This window comes from Lepisma saccharinum, chromosome 5 (genome assembly GCF_977018435.1).
Source record: "Lepisma saccharinum chromosome 5, izLepSacc3.1, whole genome shotgun sequence".
NCBI classification, from domain to species: Eukaryota; Metazoa; Arthropoda; class Insecta; order Zygentoma; family Lepismatidae; genus Lepisma; species Lepisma saccharinum.
Window position 1 is genome coordinate 1586676 of NC_139233.1, and position 13823 is coordinate 1600498.

The following is a 13823-nucleotide window of genomic DNA, read 5'->3' on the forward strand; positions in this document are numbered from 1 at the left end:
TGTACGTGAAGACCATGGCTGGCGAGTAGGAAGGCTGGCCGTACTCCTTCGTATCATTCTCATAAAACTTGTGCTGTTTTTGACTGCATTTTGATTCTGCTTCAGCCGGTCAACGCTGCTGGTCTAGCCTGAAGAAAATTTCCAAGTCACCACAAGGTTCCTTAATTGTGATTGGTGGATTTGAAAAATCGTCTAACGTCATTGGTTTCTACTCGCGCTTGGCATGCCGGACATTGGATTCGATCCATTGCTAACAAATATGCTTGCGTCATGCAAGTGCTCTTTTACCACCCCGTGTTCCTGTCGTGACGTGACAAATCTGTGGTTCTCTCAACTCCAGTATTCAAGTAGCTATGTCATCAAGCGACATCCCCCCTCCCCCTGTTCCGCCCACGGAGGCAGTGGGAAGGGGGTGAACGGGAGAAGCATGCACGAGACTTCGTGTCCTAGAAACCTTATTTCTCGACTTCAAACCGTTACTGTGGCGCCACAGATGGGAGTTGGGGGGATATCGTTTTTTCAAGCTTTGAGAAACTAGCAATGCTATACAAATTGAGAGTATAGTTTTTTTTTTCAAAGCAGGGTTGCCTTTAGAAGGTGGGACTAACCAGAAAAAAACTGTTCTAAGACGTGAAGTGGATAGTATCGCTTTTTTCCCCATACGTGTCATCTTTTACGCATGATTAAGTATGTCAACTTTAAGCTCAGATACTTATCGAATGCGGTAGACTACTATTAATATACAGGGTGACCCAAAAAAGGTGACCAAAATGATTTCTGTTACCTTTCTTGGGTCACCCTGTACTAATGTTGATAGTAGAAACTTAGTTGCAAGAAATATTCTGAATAATATATCCGATTTTTATCATTTTTTAGTTGGCATTGGCTGTTTCTACCCTATTCATCTTTTCAATGAGTACCCTCATTGAAATTGTCTGAAAAAGGAATGGATATTTCGAGAAACAAAGCTTATTTTTTCCCCCACATACACTATATTTCTCTCTATCCATTTAAAAGAAACATCTTTGACAGATTTAATGCTTGGGAAGCAGATAGTAACTTGCCCCTTTCCCCCAGTTCGGTGCCTCAGTTCTTTATTGAGTTTTTTTTATTATTATTTATTTTTTGGAAACTAGAACAAAGCCGACTTCGTCATTTGACGAGACGACGCAAGATCATATGAAGCCTCGTCTCCTTACTCCCCCTTCCAACTTAAAAATGAACCAAGCCTCTTATCTGTTTCTACAAGGCTCAACAGTGTTTTATTTTTAAGAAACACTCAGCTCTAGAAACCTTGTAGATATAAAACTGTTTACACTTCTGACACGCACATGCTTCACGAAATCTTGTCCATATTTGTCATGTTATCTTTCATTTTAGGTGATAAAATGTCTGGTTTAATTTATGACTGGTGATAATCACCCATCCTTACTCTTCCTAAACTATTTTTTTAACGAAACTTTTCAAGCAACGTCAGATCTCTCCTTTGTAGAGTGGGATGCAGAAATAGTACGAGGCTAATTGTCCAGCACCGTGTTCATTACGTTTCTTTTACGCATTGGGAGGTTCTAGTACGAGGCTAATTGTCCAGCACCGTTTTCATTACGTTTCTTCTACGCATTGGGAGGTTCTAGTACGAGGCTAATTGTCCAGCACCGTGTTCATCAAGTTTATTTTACGCAATGGGAGGTTCTAGTACGATGCTAATTGTCCAGCACCGTTTTCATTACGTTTCTTCTACGCATTGGGAGGTTCAACACCGGAAACAAAGCCATCAGCACAATTTCATTCCCTAAAGTAATCTATAAAAGTTAATGAAAGTAGTGGTGGATAATTTGCCTGGTAATTTTTAGCATCCAACTTGACCATCTCCCACAATTGATGTGACACGATACAAATGCGTAGGACAGTAGAATCATCGTCAGTAAAACCATTTTTGATATCAAGAGTTGTGTTTTTGTTGTTTTACGTCGCATTTCTGCCATTTTTTGACTAATAGGAACGATGAGGATGAAAGATGATTAGATGAAAATGATAAAACGACGAAAAAAGGAGCTAGTCTCAGGATTATGGTTCCCCCGTTTCCATGTGCTAAGCACTTTATGTATCATAAGTTACACTTATGTATGTATAGGTTAGATGAATACATAGTCGAAGACGACAGCCATGCCTTGGCCGGGAGTCGAACCCGGGAACTTTGGTGGCGTGTTAGAAAGTCGACCACTGAACTGGCTCAGCCACAGACTCGACTGTATCAGAGTTGCATGTGATAGTGACAGACTTGAAACATAATTTGGAGGGAACAAACATAATTGTATTTTTTCAGTTCTGGGTAGGTGTTGAAATCGTCTTCCGTTCTTTTCACGCGGATTCGACAATCTATCACTTCCTTATCTTAAATTAAGTTCACGTAATGAAAAATATCGATGAGTAATAGCACAGATAAAGGTATATATATATATATATATATATATATATATATATATATATATATATACCTTTATATGTGGCAATAGTAAAAAATAACTATGGTAGTGTATATATTCTCAATAGAAAGATTTTTACCTTAAGGCCGTACTAAAGGCAATTTTGTGGTAATTTTTCGATAACAGATGGCAGCACCGTTTGCCATGGCAACCGAGGGCCATGTTGCCAGATCTCCGCGTAATCAAGGTAGATACATACAGGTTGGTCGATTAGGGTACTCCTTGATGGGATATGACGTCACGTTGGTTAGCAGATTTTATTGAAAAATCTAAGTAGATGTGAAGCAACGTAATTGTTTATCATGAGATTTTAGTTGTTCTTATTGAAAAAAATACAACAATTTATCACCAATGCAAGATAGTAATAGTCGTAATAGTAATATAAAATCCCTTGTATTGTATTATGTATTTCTTTTAATATTTCGAAAGCAGAAGAGAACATTCAAAGATAACTGTAGTTAATTCAAACACAAAATACATAAAGTAAGAAGAGTAATTGAAATAATTTAAAACATTTTGCAATTACGTTTGAAGCGAATGCTGCATTGACTGTAGAATTAACTTTATATGACAGTACTTGAACATATTTATATCTTTTATCGGTGACGTTAGCAGATTTTCTTCATAAATTTGCAGTATTTCAGTGAACATCTTGTAAATATTTATAAATATTAGCGGTCTCTAACGATCCTCAATCTCTTATCCTTCAAGTGAATAAACATGTAATTCTGCACCCTTATTTTTACTGAGTTTTAATATCGCGATTTTGAAAGAAAAATGTCAGAAGAATCCTGGATACACAATAGAAGACATTAGACATATTTGTTATTTTTATAATAGTTCAATATTAAATACAGGTTTTAGCGCATCTAATTTATTTGCATGTCATGTCACCTCACAATGTCCTGTTTCATAGTTCTTTACGGATTTGGTCTAGTCTGGTTTTCAGTTCTGCAGCTGATGTAGAATCTTTGGAAGTATCAGTAACATTTTCAAGTAACAGTAACTGTAAACTACTTACGTTATGAAATTAGTAATTGTAACTCAGTTATTTTTCCACCTAACTAGTAAGTTGTACAATTACTTTACTGCATGGAAAGAAATATTAACTTGAACCAAATGTTCTCCTCAAAGAATGGGTAAATCGACGATTATTAAAGCCGGCCCCCGTGGCGGAGTGATTAGCACATCGCGCTACGACGCCAGGGGTCCCGGGTTCGAATCCTGGCCTTGGCATGGATGTTCGTGAGTGTCCATTCATCAATTTCATCATATCCACCCATCTCCATCATCGTAAACTAGCCAAAAGTGGCACAAACAGCGAAGTAAAATAAAGCAAATCAATCAATCAATCAATTGATGATTATTAAAATCTTGAGACCATGAGGACAATTTTGTATGTTTTTCGTCAAGAGCCAGGATGTATCCCAAGTTTATTTGTATTAGAATACTTACCATATAAGATTACATATATAATCTCCAACAATTCTCATGGACACACAGTAATTTTATAGTTCAACAAAAAATCTAAAAAATATTTGGTTTGCTCAACAAAATTAAATGAAATGTTAATCGTCATTGCTTTGTAACAGAAGTTTACTGTGAATTTTATTGCCTCAATGTTTGTACATGAAATGTAAGAAATAAGTTATAATTTCATGAAACTTAATGCTTAACATTTAGTGGTCATCGGTGGTGAAAAGGACATCGCGCTTGCAACTCATGATCCGAACAACGTCTTACGAGATGAAACAAATCTAGAATAAAGTAAATGTAATAATAACTATGTCAAGTTCTTTCTAAAGAACAGTAATAACAGTAATTATATGCGAATTACTTTCTCAAGTGATTAACTCGGGGTTACTTTTAAAGAGTAACTATTCAAACACTGCTGATATATCATCGAGTTCAGCAACATATTGGTATGAATTGCGAGGGAAGTTGAGCCCCCCCTTACAAAATGGTAACGTAATCGCCTTGTAATACAGCAGTCCCAGGTTCGATAGACGGTGAGTGTACAGTGATCGTCAAATAAAAATGGGACAACTAGATCCTGAAAGTCTCCCTTCTCTGCAATGCATCTTGTGTGTTGTCTAAATCTACGGCGATGAGTGAATTGTAATAGCAAATTTTCAATGTCAAGTTCTGTCACTGCCATTGAGTTAGGCAACACACATAACGCATTGCAGGGATGCAGGTATTTCAGAATATAGGTGTCCCATTTTTATTGCCGGTGACTGTATATAGTGGTTTGGATCCCACTTGAAACTGTAGGTCCAGTCCCAATTAGCCTTTCTGTGTATAAAGTAGATTTAAAAAACGTATTTCGAGGGAAGAAACAATACAGTAATAAATACCATTAGAATAGAAGTTCAATAGCTTACAAAATAATTGTTTACAGGGACTACTAAAACTAGATTTTCGGGATATATAAAATCATATTTACGTTGTTGTTTCAATGCATATTTATTATTTTTCTTTATCGTACCCTAGAAAACATTATTGCGTTCTCTGAGAGCAGTGTTGGCGATTGGGTTCCAAAACTGGGAGAGGGCAAGGACACTTTAATTTCCATTGGTAGATGAGGTTTTGTATAGTATTGGGGTAAAAGTGTCGGCCATCTGCCCTCTCCCTAATTGCCGCCACTGTCTGAGAGATATGCTTTTTGCAAATCATCATCGTATTCAGGAAGAAATTTATTTTCTTAGGATTTTTGAAAATACCTCTAAAAATTTAAACTTGCAAGAATATCAATGAATGCGTACCGATGCTTGACAGACAAGACAAGTAAGTCACACCCCTGGCACTGTTTTTTCCTGTTTCCCCTAATATACAATTTACTATTGATGACCACTTGCTATCAGATATTATTAAGGCTTGAAACATAATTTCTTGAGCATATTTTGGACTCTTGATTTCTAGTAAACCATCACCATTCAATCAAGTGTCTACCCTAGCAAGCAAACATGTATGTACTCTTCCATGTAAAGTTCAAACAGTCCACTTTTTGATTTACAGTATATTCCGTAGAAGCTTATACACCAACTGCCATTGTATGCAACTGCCATTGTCGGTCAAACCTACTGTCCTTTTGTAAAATTTCAATAGTGCTCTTTGCTATTGGTAGAAGACACTTCGATTAGTTTCTCAAATGCTCATCTGCAAAAGGAACAAATAAAAATAGTTTTAACATCGTATATGAGACTATGAACTTACAAAACATGTTTAACAAATATTGATATTACATTGTTACAACATTAGATAAGTTGAGTTAATAATGGAACTTACAGATTTTGAGTAAATGGATTTGAAAATAATGGATCCAATTGGCACTATAATGCTTAACGATATCGTCCTGTTATTAAAGGGCAGTTTGGTTCACGATATGAGCTCACTTCAATGATCTAACTTTACAATGAATGTTAAATATGATGAGCCTAAAACAGAAATTCGCAAAATAATTGTTAGAAATATTTTCATAGTAGAGTGATGATTGCAACGCTATATGGAGTGAGGTAGGTTCCTCCAGGTTCGAATCCTGGTTTCATGTATGTATTTAATCATTATCTTTGTTCCAATCATCCATTTTATCAAATCATTATTCATCATCATTGTTCCAAGGAGCAGAAGTTGGAGGTAAAATAACTGAAATACATTATGAAATGGAAATTCAGTTTCTACTATATTTTTATTTGAATTATTATAGTAGACCAGCCAAGAAGCAAAAAATCTTAAAAAAAACTTTTATCTGCATGGAATGTTAATAATAGGCATCCATGCAAAATCAGTCAGTCATAGGCCTGAGAGAAAAACTAGTCAAGCTTCAAACTCACTGGTATTCGAAGTAAACTATTTAGTACAAACGGCTACTGAAATCCAATCTGATATTGAACCAAATATACGTAGCATAATCAGGACAAATTATGATTTCTATGAAGCTCTGTGTCATCCACAATTAAATTATTGCCCTTGTACTTGCAAGTATGGGAACATTTATCTATCCCGGTACTCATTTGGAAATTCTCAGTAAACATACAGACTTGTGTTCGATAGACGGTAAGATTTTAGTCTCATAACTGTTAGGGTGTACTTTTACACTTTAAATATATACAGCATCAAGTTATTGGACGAAATGCACTCTCATTATGAGCCGTCCTAAATTATAAAAGGACAAGAAAACAGAAGAGCTTCATACAGTTTACAAAACCTGTTTTCTGACGTGTTTCTGTAAAGGAAGATAACAGAACTGTGTCCGAAACTTGCAAACATTCAGGGATCTCACATTACATCTATTCGAATCAAACCTAACTTAGCCTGACCTACTTAATACATATGAATATTTGCGAACTGCTTCAAAAATAAAAAGACAAAAACTCTTGTAGAAAATAGGTCAGCAAGTACTCGTTTCAACCATGTACAAGGGCAAAGTAAAAACATTTAAACAAACTACTGATTTGTAATAAACATTCCGATGTTGTACATGTGAATAGCACGAGTTTCGTAGGTTTGGAAATTAACTTACAGGAATGAAAATAGAGCATTTTACGCAATATTGATTTAATGATATCAGATTAATCTATATTAAGCTACGTATATTTTATGCTATAGTAATGATCTCAAAACGGTAGTTATTAAAATTATGCCTAACGTAAAATATAACATTCTATTCTGATTTTACATTTACAAAGAATTATCAACTTCGTTTGGAAGTTAAAAAAGTCATGCAGTGTCAAGCGATGTTTTCAGCGATATTACATCAGAAGATATTTCTTCAACATGTAAATAAATTATACATTTTGCCTATATTTCAAACATTTTGCCTTTGATGGATAATATTAAGCAACAAGCAATTAAATATTAAGACTTACCTTCGAGCTTGTTCAGCTTTTTAACCTCCTCCGTGGAATATTTGTTCCCTTGTTTTCGTATCTGTACGGGATTCGATATCCTCTGGTAGCTTGGTTTGATTTTTACTCTTTCAAGAACTTGCATTGATCATATCGTTAGAAAGCACGGAGTGAAATCTCGGCAACAGTGTTGGCTATAATCTGCACCACGGAGTATATTGCGACGAAACGCCACTTCAAAAGTTCTAATGATAAGCACTACTCTCTGAAGGTACGAAATGTTTTCATTTTTTCACATAGTATTTCAGATGCTTGCGGGAAGAACATGTGATGTTTGCTTCACCACGAAATCGTCCATACTAGTCATAAAAGAAAGAAAATGCACCGGTATTAACAAAAGTACCACTTCAGCGCCATCTGTACGCAGCAGTTTGAACATGACGGAGACCTTATATTTTCTGTTATTTACTTAAATCCCTTCAATCGTAACAAAATTATAAGGTTCACATGTTCTAGTGAATAAAACGATCTTTTATATCGGAAAATTTCTTCCTTACCGAATCTATATTAGTTGTACGGTTACCCTTAGAAATTTGGGTCTATGCTTTAGCATGGCTTTAGAACCCCCTTAATGGCAACGTAAAGAGCTTGAACAGAAAATCCCAAAACACGCGTATGCCGGGAAGGGGGTGCATAGTTCTCCCTCTAATTCAAACACCATTCAAACAACTTCTCTATTCCTCGTCTTGTCTTAATGTTCCTATTGCTTCTACTTTTCCTTGGCTTTCTCAAGAACTAAGATGAACACGCGAAGTGGAAAGAAAGGTTAAAGTTCATTTTATTTCATTTTACAGCCTACCCGTGTCTGTGACGTCGAGAGAGCAAATTTTATGGAATACGAACTTTATGGACATTTCTGCTACATTTTTCGCAAGGAAAGAGACTAATAAAGGCAAGACCAAGCATATATTTTATTCCAATCGTAAATATTCATGATTTGAATTTGTTGGGCATGAGCAAATTAGTATTATGCGGGATTAGTAGGTTGGGATCTAAAGAAGCCACAGTCCAGGAGATTCGAAACCGGGACCCTTTATATGGTCTGTTATTACACTGGCTGGACTACACCAGCAAGCTTGAACAGCCTCGTGTCGTCACGCTCACACATTCATGACATTAATTTGGAATTTGGAAAATTAATTTGAATAAGGGGTTTCAGTGTTTTTTCTGTACTTAACTGAATTCAATTTGTCCCTAGCGTATAAGCTTGTACTAATGTGCTATTTGTACCCAGTAGAAAATATTTTAATTGTGTCTTATGCAATTTTAACTACTATTCACATAAGCTCTCTCTTCATAAACTTTTATCTTCTCGTATAATAACTAAGAAACTAAAAGTTAAAATATACGAAACAGTTAGTTAAAATATACGAAACAGTTATTTTGCCTGTAGTGTTTTATATGGATGTTACATTAAAAGAATAACACAAGTTGAGTTTACTTGAAAATTGAAAATAAGAATTCTTAGAAGAAAAATATTTGGAGAAAATAAAATCCTTAGAATAATATTTTGACTTAAAAGAGATGAGGAGGCCGGTGAATAGAAAAGGTTGCATTTAAATAATGCATAATTTGTATTCATTGTTCGGAAATTATTAGAATAATTAAATCAAGAAGACCTAGATGGGCAGGCCATGTGACACGAATGGGAAATAAGATTTTGCAGGATTCTTGTTGGGAAACCTGATGGTAAGAGACCTGTAGGAGGGCCAAGACGAAGATGGAGGGATAACGTTGAGATTGACCTAAAGGGAATTGGTAAGGATGGAAAAGATTGGATGTATCTTGCCCAGAATAGGGACAAATGGAAGGCTTGTGTTGCTGCAGCCATAAACTTTCGGGTTTTAAGACGGCTGGAGAGTTAGTTATTCATAGAAACTGTTTCAGATTGTACTTACCTGTTGTGTGGCGTTTTCCAAAAGTAGGAAAGGGGATTCCCTGATGGCGTAACTGTACGTGGAAGCCTTGTAATCGTCTTGCACTTTATTCTATCAAATTCAAGTCGCCCATTGATACCATTAGGACAACCGTGACGGGGAGTCTCGTGTTCAACGTGGTTCGTGCATTCAGTTGAAGCTGGTCTGTTTAAACAACTGCTCAGTTCTTCCGGAAGGATTTTATGGAGCTTCGACCCTCAGTCACGCACTGCTTTCAGTTTGTGTAAACAAATCGTAAAACTTTGATGACGTCACACGGGATTCGCCTCTCGGGCTCGGACACAGGGTTGCCAGCTTGTCACGTTCGGTACCAGATCTGGTCCCTTTCTAGCTCCTAATTCTCAAATTGCCCCAAGCAGTGGTGTGATGGCGTTCGAAATTTTTCCAGTTGGGAGGAGGTAGGGTGTCCACTAGCTTCTTTCATTCAATTTCGGATATTTTACGCCACTTTTCAATTTATTTGATTAATCGTGACGATGAGAATGAATGATGGAACAATGAAATGGAGATGGGACAAACACAGTAGCTACCGTTTTGAACCTGAGATCTCTGGCTTCGTAGCACGTTACACCGATCACTCCGCCAAACAGGATCCACTTGAAGCATCAAGATATTGCGTGTGTGTATCAGGCCAGTACCCAGGACTTTTTTGAGGCAGGGGCCAAATTCGTGTTTATATGTATGTATGTATCTATATACAGTGGCGACTATTTGGAGGGACCTGGGGGCAGTTGCCCCCGACTTTTTTGCCACTTTTGAGAGAATAACAGTTCTTTCTCCCCTCCCCTTCCCCAGTTTTGGCACCCAATCACCGATCCTGGTCAAAAGAATTCGGATAGTTCTGAATTTCGCAAATTAAAAATGTTTTCAAATGTCCTTGATTTTCTTACACCAGAACCATTGAACAGTCACGATAATTCTATGTTTAAAAAATAATATATTATAAATTAAATTATATACATTAGCAATTATTATTACAATAAAGAATTGTATGAGTTAATGAGTTAACCAATAGCCCGCTACGACCCCCCCAGCCAGTAGCGGCAATTGGGTGCCAAAAATGGGGGGGGGCAAGGACGAATTACTTCTTAGTAGCCAAGTTTGAATTTGAGTTTTTGTTTTAGGTCCACCCATTATGCACGGATAGACTAATTGGGACTGGACCTACAGTTTAATGTGGGATCCGAACCACTATGTGCCTCCACCGAGTCTGGGTCTGGATAGACAAGGCTTAGCATTTTAAGAGGCCATAGTGCAGGAGCAAAAGAAGAAATACTGGGGGGGCGTCAACTGCCCCCCCCATGCCCTCCAATCACCGCCATTGCTGGTAGCCTTGCATCAATGGTTATAAAACTAAAAGTATCCAATATCGCAGACTGCAGACTTCTGGAGTTTGCCTCTCTACACAACAAAACACATTCATTTACGCAAGGACAAATTGAATTCTTTACAAGTTTGAAAAATCGTCGATGTTATTTTCGTAGCTTTTGATAGGTTTACATTTAAAAATTTCATGGCCAAGGGGGGGGGGGCATGGCCCCTCCCCTGGTACGGGTTGGGTGTGTATATATACTGCTCAAACGTTATATATATATATATAAAAAAGGTAAAATAGGTAAAGTGCTCCCCTGTGCATAGCACCACGCCATGAAGGCGTATAGGGGGTGTGGGGGTAACGCCCCACACACACACACACATATATATATATATATATATATATATATATATATATATATATATATATATATATATATATATTTTCTCAAAGTCCCAAAAACGTACCAACAAGAGGCGAATTTTAATAGAACTCAGCGTGTTATTCTGCTCGTACGTTTTACGTTTCATACTGCCATCCTTGTTGCTGAACACGCTCATAGGCTGCAGGTTCGAGTCCGTTGATGGGCATGAGCGTTTCTTTGTGAGGCACCTTCCGCCGCTTTCGTTTGATCACCATTCATCCTCATCGTTGCGATTAGCCTAAAGAAGAAAAATATTGGCAGATTTTTCGCTCCCATGTTAGGCTTTTTGTAAAGAAGAAAATGTAGTATGGCAACACTGCGTCGGAAAGTGAAGCAAGGAGAGTCGGCCGTCTGCTAGAGGTCTGCACGGGCTCGGGCCAGGCCCTCGGGCCTAGGCTCGGCCCGGCCCGCGGGCCGGACTCGGGCCATAAATAACCAGAACTTCTCGGGCTCGGGTCGGGCCCGGGCCTCGTGGCTATTTTGTTAGCGAATATTGTCATCGAAAAATAATTTTTAATTATTGAAATTATGGTTTACTTCGAGAATGAGAATACATTTTTTATAACAGCTAGTTAACGAAGTACAACAGTGCCCATTTTTTTTTCAAATGCTGAATTGGAAAGTAATTTTAATTATGTTTTCGGGCTCGGGCCGGGCTCATGTTTACTTATTATCGGACTCGGGTCGGGTTCGGGTTTCTTTTCCTCGGGCCGGGCCGGACTCGGGCCTTACAATTTAGGCCCGTGCAGACCTCTACCCTCTGCACTGCAGGCATCAGATTCTCGAGACGCGGCAGGTGAATCGGAACAGAGTGGATTCTTCGATTTTAGACGAATCTAGTAAAAGGACAAAAGGTGAGGGTATGAAGTTGGGTACACATTTAGAGACCCTTTGAAGTTGTATGATTTCAGTGGCATTTGTATAATTGTATTTCGTTTTGGAGACATTTTGAATGCAACTAAGGAGAAACTATCGTATTGCCCTCTTTCTCCGCAGAAAAAATAAATCGAAGTGAGGTTCTGATTCCCATAAAGAGAATTGAGCTGGGGATTTTTGAAGGTGCATGGAAGGGCTCTGGGATTCATCCAGCCTGTAATGTGAGAGGGTAAAGGCTATCGGAGCTTAGTGCTGATCGCATCAGCATTGTATTGCTTGTAATAATAATAATAATAATGTATTCGGTAGCGGGGTGTAAGGAGTTGCCTCTTCACAAGTTAGAGGAAGATTATTTTCGTAACATCTTTGGCTGTTATGCATTTGAAGCTTCGGAACGAGTCACAATTCTTGAAGCAGCCAATGAATGAAGCGAGCCACTGACATCATCTCAACCCAGAACCTATCGCTAAGGACCCTGCTCAGGCTCTACACGCCCCCTAGGCTCGCTAGACAGACTCGCGTAGTTGGAGATGTTCCGAAAGTAATTCGACTCTACCTAAGTATTCTTAGACTAACGAATTAAACGAAGCTATAGCATCTGGACCCACAGCTGAATCCTCTGCGGAGCTGTCAATATGTGTTCGTTATTGCCCATTCATCCATGTGCGTTCGTGAGGGGAGGGGGCACGTTCCCCGCCTGGAAAATGAATGTCAACCTATTTCACGCATATACTTGCATTTTAATCTCGGTAATTTGTCAATTATAATAAGGACGATGCAGGAACATGGTATCTGCAAACTGAAGGAGGGATTTATGAGGGGGCAACGCTATTGTCGAGAAAATAAGCAAAGTTTGCCCCTCCGTGAAAAAAAAAATACTGGGAACGTCCGTACTTTCAATAAATTCATCCTCATCGTCGCCATAAGTCAAATGTGGCAGAAGAGCGACTTAAAAAAACAACAAATAAATCAGTAATACTGCCTCCGGTATCACTACGAGTGTCTTAAATATATTTTTCTTTTATTTGCTTTATTTTACTTCGCTTTTTGTGCCACTTTTGGCTAATTTGTGAAGATGGAGATGAGTGATGACATGATGAAATTGATGAATGTAGAATAGACACTCGCAAACAACCACGCCCAGGCCGGGATTCGAACCCAGGACCCCTATGTCTTAAAGATCCTCCTAATCATGTGGTCGCAACAATATTAGAATGTCTTAAAACAACACACATGGACGTCCCCTGACATTTTTCTACGGGAGAGGGAGGGGGGGGGGACAACTCTAACAAAGCCACTTGTTAATATTTACAAATTTTAAAATGTCTATTTTTGATTTTCAGTCATAAGAACAACTATAATTTTAATGTTTGGGAAAAAAAATTACATTACATGAGCAGTCAAAACCATTGAAGCGGTACGAGAACTTTTGCCTATTACACAAAATTTTGGACAACTAATTTGCCAGTGGGGCAAGTGCCTCTCGCTGGATACGCCCATGGATTTATTACGTCATGAACTCGCAATGTGCCCCGGCCCCTTTTTGCAGAAACCTCGGTCATCTCGTAGGCTCTCTGTGACAAGTTGGAACGAACGTTGGTCTCCCCGCAGCCACAAGGAGTGCGTGCAGGAAAGGCATGCCGGGAGATCACGTGTCGATCGTTTTCTTTTTCAATTATGAACAAGATGGCTTGAGGAGGAATATTCACGGCTTATGTGGAAGGCCATGGTACGCCCTGTTCGGCATGGGGTTTCTAAATGAAATATTCACGTCGGCATTTTGTGCTTGCTCTGGGGATATTTCTGGAAAGAATCTGCCGCCGTGGAAACCTAGGCGGGGCCGAGACACGAGCGTAAAGCCATCCGTACACGGTTCGA